Raw genomic sequence first — 11182 nt, 5'->3', positions numbered from 1 at the left:
GGAAGGTTGGACGAAGGGGTGATGGGAAAAAAATGTGAAATGAAAACATTACGTTCTTTTTAAGTAGTCTCTACTCCTAATGGAGTAGTTGGTAGTCTTTGTCGGTTAATTTTCGTCCCACTTCCCCTGGTTTATTTTCGTCCTCAGTCCCACCTCGTACGTAACAGTAAACCCGTCCTGGTTCGAACGTCGATTTTGTCCTCCCACACTGTCGATCGACAAAAAAAACGCCTAGAAAATAAAATCTACGAAGGTTAACCCACCAAAAAAAACCAGGGCGGGGGAATTGGTCCCTGAGCGTTTCCTCCTCACGTTCGCCCCCGCCGCTCTAGGGTTGTGCTCTTCTCTGGCGTCGGCACGTCGCCTTCAGCCCGATCTCCGGTCGCCGTCCTCCACCGCGTCGGCGGCGGCGCCGTGGCGTGGCGCCACCTGCTGCTCCTCCTCACCGCCCAACTGCTCGCGCTCGCCCTCCTCGCGTTCACGCTCCAGTGCCGCCGTAGTGGCATGGACGACGCCGGCTCCCCTCGCCTGGCCGTGCCGGCCCCGTCGAGGCTGCAGTCCCTCCACTCCTCCACCGCCTCCTGCGTCGAGGTGCTCGCCGCCCCCGCCGCCCCCGCCTTCCCCTACCTCCACGGCTGGTCCTTCCACTTCGACATGCCGGACACACACCACCCCAAAGTACTACCTTTCCAATCTCACCTCCGCCCTCTTCCTCGCCGGTCACCGGCCGATGTGTTTGACCTGTGAAGCAGGAAGCTTGTTCAATGAGATAAATCCCTGCCTCACGATTTGCTTCGTGAAGGCCAGAATTTCGCTCTTAGTTTGTCTACTAAAAAACCTCCATGTGGGGATAGATGTCATCATAGAATGCGTGCAGTAAAATTATTCTGACTGTATTCTGTATCATTATTTTGGTTAGTCTAAAAGAAATAATTTGGTTAGATTTGTCTTGAAGAATAGATTCGACATATACTTCTAGGTTTTGATACAGAAAATAGAAATTTGTTGCCAAAGCTGTGTATGGAGACTATTTCAGTATCTGGAAGTACACTTGTGACCAGAGGGATGGCCGCTGTTGCTGCCAACATAGTGGCAGTGAGCGCAATCTGGGAGTAACAAGCACACTATTTAGTAAGTGTGTTGTCCCTGGATTTTTTTATCCATGAGTATACCGTAGTAAATTGCATACCTCACTGGTGTACAGGGATCTAGGATCATGTAATGTAACAAAACAATGGTCCATTATGTTCCACTGGTTCTGATCTCAGTTAAAAGTTACCTGCAATTTTTATCCTTATTTTATGGTATCTGACAAATGTGTTTGTGGCATAGTTCCCAACTAACCGTTGCTGATATTTGTTTTTAGGAGGGGATGGAGAGCTTTACAAATGGGAATGTTAGGTTATTGAAGCATGAACGCAGCATTGTTGCAGAGGATGATCTTGACTGTCAGTGGTAGGAAGCCACTGGAGAGGCTGTTTCCGAGGTCTCCAACCGCCCTGCACTCACGGTCCATCCAATCGGTTGGTTCTGCATTCATCTGTCTGAATCTTGTTTAACACACAGGTGCAATCAAACCTCGATATGTTATGTGTAAAATCCTATTAAATATGTAAATATGATACCATATACAAATTGTTAATACATTCGAAAGTTACTGCACCTATTCTTCTAGCATACAGGCAGTTAATTATATTCTATATTTTTCTTTATTTCCCTGTATACTGTGAGCCTGCGATTGTTTGGTTTCATGGTTTTTGAGCAATGTCCATGCTTTCAACCCACATGCATACAAGCATGTTGATTACTAATTAGTGGTTCCTTCTTACCACAATCATTGTTTTATAATTGATGGTTTGCTCATTCTTGTGAATCCACTTCTGAAGGTGTGCCACAGCTGAGGGAGGATGAGACCCCCCCTCAAGGTGGGAGGCCTGGATGGGCAGCGGTGCCAAACCCTCGAATTGGCCCATGGTTCCGTTTGATGCAAAAGGTTGCTGCAGACCAAGGTCTTGTTCCAGAGTTTGAGGTACGTTACTTCCTTGATGCCTTTTCTATTTCCGAATCAACTGATTTTAATACTGATTGCTTTTGAAGATTACACTTGAAGCTACTCACCATGGACCACCATCAAGCTACTCACCATGGTCGATGTGTCCGACCTGCTGATCTTTTGCTTGCTTGCCAGGTGTGCGTGCAAACGAGCACCTCCGCAGGCCTGGACCGGATCCTGACGTGGCTCTTCTACCACAAGGTCATCGGCGTCGCACACTTTTTGCTCTTCGTCAAGGGCAAGGCCGCCAAGCCCAGCATCGCGGGGGTCCTCGAGTCCATCCCCATGCGTTCCTCGCTTGAGATTTTGAAGAATCCAGTAGTACCAATTTCACTCTGCTTGTTCTCAATGTCTGACTCTGTTTCTCTTCTTCTTCTTTAGGGGTGTGAAGGTGGTGTACAGGACCAAGGACCTTGAGGAGCAGCAGGCCAGGTGGTGCGAAACAACCTTTGCCGCTCGCGTGCCTCGTCGGGATATACACAAATTCATTTCAATGCCCATTCTCATGATGTATATGTTTCACCTGCAGCCGAATCTGGAACGAAACCTGGCTCACAGGATTCTTCTACAAGCCTTGCAACCACAAACTATTTTTGAAGCAAGCACTCAACATGGAGATGGCCATTGTGATGGCCTGGGTATTTATGTTTGTTTTTGGCTTATCACCAACAATTATTAATAGTGTTTGTTTAGTGTATTGTATTTATCATGAACAAAAAGTATTTTTCTTCATGGTAGGAATCTGGCATGGATTGGATAATGCATCTAGACACCGATGAGTTGTTATATCCCGGTAGTATTCCATCAGATGCCTGTTAGCTGACGTCCCTGATGATGTTGACATGGTTATTTTTCCTAACTATGTAAGTATACGGTGGTCCTAATACACCTGCTGGACTTCTTATGCATAGTAATTAACTTGCATGTCTGCACTCTACAGGAAAGCAACGTCGAGCGTGATGATATAGAAGATCCATTCAGTGAGGTAAACCTTCTATGTATTTAGGAACATAATTTCCTCAAGTTCCGTTGGATATAATGTTGGCTGATGTAAACAACTTATGTCTAAATACTTTGATATGAATTTTGTTTGTTCGGTTTACGTCTGAAGTATGATACTGTGGTGTGATTTATGTGTGTCTGATACTATTTACATTTGCTTGAAAAAATAGTTTCAAGTTTCCTTGTTATTTGCATAGCTTGCCATACTTCTGTTTAGCCTATAATCCCAGAAATAAGTTCTTATACTCTTTTAGTGTAGACTGGGCATGGATCTAGCTAATTTTGCATATTACTCCGAAAGAAAAGAGAAGAGAATGAAAGAATATTAGACCTCTGGTATGTGCAACAAGTCATCGCTGACAACAGATTAAGTAACTTTGATGAATTTTGGCATTCAATTCTTTGCTGCTTGTTAAATTTAATTAAGAGCGCCAAACCTAGGTGTGTGGAGCCTTGCTTTTATCTCTACTCTTAATGGAGCAGTTGGTAGGATTGCGTCCACGACACGGTTTTTTTTGTCCCACCACTTTCGTCCGGTTTTTTCCGTCCCACCTCCCACCACCACCTGCATTTTATTCTCTTTACAAAATATTACAGAAGAAAAAAAAATGCTGCCACTCCTCCCTCAATTTTTGTCTAGGGTTCCCTGCCTTCGCCTCTACCATCGCAGAAGCCGAGGGCACGCCGCCGCCTCTGCTGATCCCTAGGGACGCCGCCTCCGTGGATGAAGTGGTTCCATTCGATCGGTACACAAGAGGAACCCATCTATGGCCACATCACCCCTGACATGTTGATGTGCATGGAGTATTCATATGATACACAAGGACAGGAAATCTAGCAAGTAATGTTCTAATCAGTTGGGTTATCCCCTTTTGAAAAAAAATCTTAATCAGTTTATTGGTTGATTTGATTGCATTAGGTTATTTCTAATTTTGTTCGAACTTCATCAAATTTGTACTTAAGTTTGTTTCTCTCATTGAATAAATTGATTGTCGATCCTACAGGCTGGCTGAGAAGTAGACAAGGGTCACGGTGAACTATTACTAGCTTGAGGAGATGCTCACATGAAGACATGGGTGCCGAAGGTTGCATACAACTAAAGTGAGCTTCTCTTTGAAAATCTCATAATTGTTTCACTTACCTTCTTTTTACTATCAATAGTTTCTACCGTTTCAAGTTGTTTGTTTATGAGCCAAGACTGAAGATATACAAGCTAATGGTTAGCATTATCCCTTTTTCATATATTTTGGTTATTGCTTTAGTTAGCTAGATGGATGTGCTGCAGTTAAATAATCGAATGACTTCTATACTTATATCATTGTTTGGTTTATGTAATTGTTGGCGCCAATATCTTGACTCGCTAAAAGTGCATGCAAATTTCTTACTGAAACAAGCATGGTTGACGTGTCAGTCAAGGGGTCCCTGCATCTGTGGTGTTCGGCTCGCTATGGTGGTCGACCATGGAATACTTGTGAGGGAGAACACCCCTTTAGTGCCTCTTCGTGTAGTTCCTCCGGCGTGCACAACTTAAGCCTTGTTACCATGGATGACAAAGTCTGCCTTGTCATGACGACCACGCGCGGGTACACACATAGGCATACTATAAGATCGTTATTAAATAATCCATGCAGTTTCATGTCCAGGCCAATGTTTAGTTGGGGGAAGTGTTGTGGATTTTTTTATTCAGCCACGAGTTTCAGTGTTGATTTTGAGAGCATTGTTAGGTGTTTAGTTGAGCTAGCAAGGGGGCATAGTGGACCTGTCATCATTTTTCTGAAGTGGGTAAAAGATGTTCAGCGTTGGCTCTATATTTTCAAGGGCATGTGCTTCTCTGAAGATGCTTCAGCTGCATTTTTGTTTACCCATCATTCAGTGGCAAACCACTGATTCCTCATGGGTTGCAGATGATGAGTACTCACATTTTTGGTCTTACTGATTTTGCCAGACCGATGGGTGCACGGCAATTTTTGGTCTTACTGATTTCGTCTGAGAGATAATCAGATAAAACGACAATTGACTCCCAACTAACCACGCATAGATAATAAGATAACTACATTTTGAAGTTAGTATACATTCATTCTATTCTTGCAAAATATTTATTTATATAGCTTGTTGTCATCTAATTTAAGGTTCAATTTCCTTACTGTAAATCCTCAAATATGTGGGCAGCATGGACCACCAGATAGGTAAGCAAGAGAAGGACCAGTTCATAATCATCTTATTTGTTCTCCTTGGACTCTCGTTGTTACTTGCAGTTGCCTCTGCTACCATGTGGCAATGCAACCATGAAGGGCTTGACGTGTTGGCTGTCAAGAAGCACTAGGTCGACGGCAGGCAAGGCATCCAGGAAGCCACAGCACGAGAGAGCGATGACGCTCAAAGGGTGAGGTTGCCAAATGGTGCGGTGACACTAGCTCGCTAGCCAAGCAGACTACATTCCGGACTATTTACACATCATGGACTAAAATTGGACTATTTACACATCATGGACTAAAATTGGACTTCTTTCTAGACTCACATCTTTTATATAATATATACTCAAGTCTGATATGCCTTTTATTTATTCTATAATTAAGTACAATCTTTTAAGTTGTTGCTGAAGGAAGAAGACATGGGGTCAGAAAAATGTTAAGATTGACTTGATGTGTGGTAAGGAACATCCAGTTGAAAAGTTTTTGATGCTTGAACATCCACTACTCAATTATTCTTTTAGGTATGCATAATCTGCCAAGTTATAAGCAGTTCCTTTTATTTGGGCAGGCATAATGACCGTTTCGTAGCATCAGGTTCAAAAAAAAGTTCTTCAAGGTTAGTAATTTTCTCCAAAAAAAGTTCTTCAAGGTTAGTAATTAATACTCCCTTCCCATATGGATATGCATGATGGTTGTTCATTTTTTGGGATAGCTTACCCATCTTATGCCTTAAAAACTGAGCTACCTCCATGATTATGCATCTGGTCTCAGTAGATTATTTTTCCGCCAAAATACAGTTGTGAAGAGGAGTTCCTGATTATAGCTGAATATACCAGCCTACTTGCCTACAACCAAGGCATAATTATCAGCGTGTATGCGAAACAGCCTGCTAGCTGGGTGTGTGCCCCTGTTTGAGCGAGAGGGAGGACCTTTGGTGGGAAGTTAAAGGATGTGCTCGGATATGGTGGTCCAACTGCAAGGTAATGCTAACACATCTTGTTACTCTTTCTTCAATTTCGATAGGTTTACGACAGTTCCATTCAAGCACAAATATGTTTATGACACTAATTCAAAGTTGTAAAATACATATATTTATAATAGTTTAATTATTCTTACATGATTTCCACATATATGTGTTGCTTTAGACAAAAAAATGTGCAGTTAACTTGTTACATAGAACACCCTAGGTATCGCCACTAGCATCGACTAGACGACGCCCATCACTGAGACACTCTTCTCTTGGGAGCATTGGCCTAGCTCATTGCCGTCGCATCACTCTCCCACCATTGCTTCTGTCTGGTCTCGATTAGATATTTTGGTTAATATGCGAGGAGGTGAGAGCGCAAGCTAGGGGAAGGAGTTGGGAGAGACGATTGTAGAGCGACATCGTTTTTGTTCCTATTTCTTTTCCTTTTCAAGTGGTTACTTTTTCTTCATCACTTCATCTTTAAACTTTTGGTTGTCTCAGCGTAGCTTGCAGCTCCAGCTTAGATTTGTTAGATTTATGGGTAAGCCAAATTGTTTAAATTTATATTGTCCAATTTATTTATAGGAACCAATCACCCAGATTCCTTTCCTAGACTGATGCAGATGGAGCTTGCAATCAGATCCAAAGACTAATGAAGCTGGGGCTGTCAAACTGACCAAAGCAGGTAGCCACATCTTAGTCTTGAAAATTTGCATATGGATGTGGGAGTCCACTCATATGTATGGCTTCCATGTACACTTTGAATGGTCCAGGAACATTTGTATTTTTCTGTGTGTTGATTTTTTTCCAAGAGTATTTGCTTTGTGTCTGTAGACATTAGGTTAGTTGTCAAGTTGGTAATTAGAGGATTAGATCACTGTATCAATCGACAATCATCTCGGGAAAGTATCATCGTACTTTTGTTAGATAATTGGTACTTATGTAGTTGCATGTTTTTATACTTATATATACTTGTAGCCACTTTTATTGTGTTCTTTGTTCCTTTCTTTTTATCATACATATAACTAAAAGCTAGTTTACAGAAAAACGCCAGTCTCATCCCTGGCCTTCTTTAGTTGAGAAGATTACTCTACTTTTTATCACTGTTGGAGGATTCCTTATTTTGAGAAGTCAGTATCACAACAACGGGCACGCAGCTTGGCCAACTCATTATTTCTACCGGCACCAATCGTTTTTATTGTTTCTAGCCAATGTAGATTGTGGTGATTGTATGAAAGATTTAATACCTTTCTCACGTGCATGCTAGCTAGGAATGTTTGTGGATGGACGTGAAATGAACTGTTAAGTACTCTCCTATTTAGTTTAACCAGGAATTTATTGATATGGTAAGAATTGTTAGATTGGTTTGTGACGAAATGTTGCTTGAAAATAAATTCATGATAGGTTAGAGTGGGGGCAAAAATAGTTACAGTGCTCTTGTAGGACGGTGGATTTTCTCCATGTAGTCTTGTAGCCTTCATGGAAGTCAAATTTTGTAGGTTTGTTTGTACATTTTTGCTTTGTTTCGGAAACCAGAGCAGTTCACTTTATCCATGTGTTTTTTCTTGCTTCTCTGCACTGTACCCTTTGGGATGATCAATATGCATTACTCTTTTTCAAAGTTTCTATTTGGAACTATATTTTTTTTATTAAACCACTGTCAGAAGGTTTCACAAGAAACCTAAAAACTATAATAGGTGGTCATTTTTTTTGCCATATGTAATGAATGTTTGCCACAAGTTAGGAAACATAACTGGTTTTTAGTCGTTTATCAGTTTGTTTTGCTCATGGGGATATATAATTAGCTTTACCAGTTTTTGGATTATACAAGTTTTTCTCTTCTTTCTCCACATGTGTGTTTCTACAATGTGTACATTCAAGCGCCAGAAGGTTTGTTCTCCCACTGTGTGCCACTAATATTTCATTTTTGTGGGTGAGATTTTTTAACTTATGGATGCGCGAATGGTTTGGATATGGTGTTGCGCAATGCTACTGTGTTATGCTATGACTACAGACATGCTTATGTGATGTGGTGCATCTGTTTTTATACTTCAACATTGTTGTTCCCGCTTGCGCGGCAGTGGTGACTGTAGATGCTGCTCACACATCTGTTGTTCCTGCGTGCGCGAGGGCGCAGAGGTGGACGACCAGGCGCGGGAGGCGGCTCGACACGGCGAGGCGAGGCCGGGCCAGACTCACGAGCACCAGGCAGGCGCAGCTGCCACCTGCATCGACCAGGAGCACACGCCCACGGAGGGATGTTGTGGCCTGGCACTATTTGTCGTGGAGCTCGCGAGGGACTCCTTGTCATGGGCGGGCTTGCCGTGGGCGGGCGCTGCCTGTCACAGCGCTCGCGAGGTCTAGTTTGGGATCCATGGAGTCTAGAGCACGGCGGCAGAACTGCGCGACGGCCGTCGCGGTGGGCGAGCACGGCGGCGGCGACTGCAACTGCTGCTGCGGTGATTGGCTACTGTTGTTCCTGCTTGCGCAGCAACGGTGACTGCAGATGCTACTCATGCATCTGTTGTTCATGCGTGCGCGCGGGAGCGGATGCGATGGCGTTGCGGCGGCGATGACTGCATTGGGCAAACTTTTTCGTCTGCAAGGACACGAAAAGACGAAATGGGTCAGTGTGTTGCAGTTGCTCTAACTCCGTGAAAATTTTCATTCATTTGCTTTTAGGATGTAGGATGGAGCATAGTTTGTGCTGTTGATTGTCAATTGTACTCCCTCTGTTCCTAAATATAAGCCTTTAGTTTGTGATGTTGAAGATGCTTCGTACTCCTTCTGTTCCTAAATATATGCCTTCTTAGAGATTTCAATATAGAGTATATATGGAGCAAAATGAGTGAATCTACACTCTAAAATTTGTCTATATCCATCCGTATGTAGTCCGTAATGAAATATCTAAAAAGGCTTATTTTTAGAAATAGAGGGAATAACAAACAAAAAAGATCACATAACACAAATTGATTGATCATAAATTATTATTTTTTCTCCTAGGTGGGATTGGTAGAAAAGCTGTTCTGTTGGACTATGCAGTTCATTGGCCATGGAGTTTTTGAGGCAAATCTCTATCAAGCTATTATTGTTAGGTTAAGCACTAGCTTTAGTAAATTCCTGCCCAAGGATTATACTTGACACTTACTCTGACGGTAGAACCGGACACGTGCTCCACTTGACAATATCCTGGTTTTCACGTTTGAGCATTGAAAATGAAAAACAAGTGTTTGGGTATGTGGTGGAAATCCCTCTTACATGATTTCTAAAAAAGGGTTAATCAAATATTGCATTCATGAATAATAGAACTACTAAAATGTGGACATGCTAATTTATTTTTGAGGAACCTAGCACACCAACAACTATCACCTGGCCCATGTCAAACGTTCACCCCAGCAGACTAACCTGTCAACTACCAAAATGTGGACATGCTAATTTCTGCTTGGTATTCCAATGAGCATAGACGAACAATAAATTTATATATTGCATTATCATAACATTCAAAATAATACTAATTTTGAAAATTGTAGGGATGTGTGTGACTATTTATATTGTTTTATGCTTTGGTGGAACGGTGAAGAATTAGTTCATCCACTGTGCCCAATGAGTATTCTCCATTACACATTTTAAGATCTTCGACGTGAATTCTTCGTGCTAATTACATATATTGCTTGTGCAGGTTGGGTATGAGTTGAGGAGGGTTTTTTAGTTATACTTGTTCAAATTTCATGTGAATGGAGCTAAAGTCTATATTCTTAATATTGTGCGAGAATTTCTTAAGCGCATCAAATGGATCTTAATTTGTAACTAGTTTTAGTTAGATAATCTCTCTATATGTATAAGTCATCAGATTGCCTTTTTTGTTATCAATTTACGGTGCAAGTGAAGTTGACTTTAATTATTAGCCGATTTTGCTTGTGCTATCTATTCTCTTCACGTGAAATTTAACATGTATTATGTTTATATAATTCCAGCAATATATTCAAAAGCCCGTGGCAACGCACGGGCACTCTACTAGTAGAGATAGAGATTGAGTGCAACTTTTTTTGGGTGACTGTCGGGACTTCCACCCGAGTGAGGGCCTCGGGGCAACTCCAATGCCAACCCAATTCGTCCGCGTCGGACCAACGCGTCGATCCAAATCCAAAACGTGTTCGTTCAATGTCCGCCCGAATGCATTTCAGGCCAAATTTGCGCCTGGTTTCTGTCCGCACGAATAGGGCGCGCGTCCTCTCAGTGTCCGGCGTGGGCCCACATGTTGGTCACCCAACTACCGCCCGTGGTCATATTAAACGCGACCACCGACCATGGGGTCGCCTACCGGTGGGTGGAACCTACGGTCTTCGTCCTTTTTGAAAATGCGGGCGTGCTTGGGGCCGTCCTTATCCACTTCCTCTCCTCCGCATCCACATCTTGCCCCGCGTGTTCCTTCGCCGGCGATACCCCAAACCCTAGAGCCATGGTTTTCTTAAACAAAGCCAAGGGGAAGCTCCTCGTCGACGGCAGCTCGTCCCGCACGCCTCCTCTGCCTGCGTCTCGACGCCCTGTGTCGCCTCTGCCGCGGAAATGACTTTACATACCAGTGCACCAGGCACGGTGGCACTTGCAGTATCACCAGTTATTGTCGTATCCAGACATCAACCTATCCCACGGTTGGCATCTGGATCCGCAGCACATCCCTGTGCCGGCAGTGCCGCTGTCCCCGCGGGTGCATGTCGAGGAGGTCCGCAGGCGCCGTGCGTTGGGATCTGCATCGACTGCAAATTAAAATTTTCATACCCGTAGAAAATCCAGTAACATGCTACGTGAGATGAATCACAGTTTCATGACAACATTTATCATCATGGAAGTGGACACTTCCGTGATGATAATTTCAGTATTGTCATGGAACACTTCGACGACAGCACAAGTATGACTATCTTGATTCTGTCATAAAATCGTCATGGATGTACAAGCATGACAGAAAAC

General features: G+C 43.0%; 1 long non-coding RNA gene across 25 annotated transcripts; it reads left to right on the top strand.

Annotated features, from left to right (window-relative positions):
• Positions 1-272: 272 nt before the first annotated feature.
• LOC123151252 (uncharacterized) lies at positions 273-8604 on the top strand. 25 transcript variants are annotated; one of them, XR_006475576.1, is made up of 14 exons: positions 273-1131; positions 1367-1523; positions 1887-2029; positions 2189-2320; positions 2435-2485; positions 2583-2699; positions 2792-2916; positions 2994-3038; positions 4060-4156; positions 5311-5438; positions 5658-5704; positions 5816-5863; positions 6045-6227; positions 6800-7204. It is a non-coding gene; the product is annotated as an uncharacterized lncRNA (long non-coding RNA). The 25 variants fall into 25 exon arrangements; XR_006475562.1 differs by adding an exon at positions 8352-8604 and having other exon boundaries at positions 5311-5863; positions 6800-6899; XR_006475568.1 differs by adding an exon at positions 8345-8604 and having other exon boundaries at positions 5311-5863; positions 6800-6899.
• The last annotated feature ends 2578 nt before the right edge of the window (positions 8605-11182 follow it).

This window comes from Triticum aestivum, chromosome 7A, assembly GCF_018294505.1.
Source record: "Triticum aestivum cultivar Chinese Spring chromosome 7A, IWGSC CS RefSeq v2.1, whole genome shotgun sequence".
NCBI classification, from domain to species: Eukaryota; Viridiplantae; Streptophyta; class Magnoliopsida; order Poales; family Poaceae; genus Triticum; species Triticum aestivum.
Note: the sequence above shows the minus strand (reverse complement) of the source record. Positions and strands in the feature narration are given on the sequence as shown.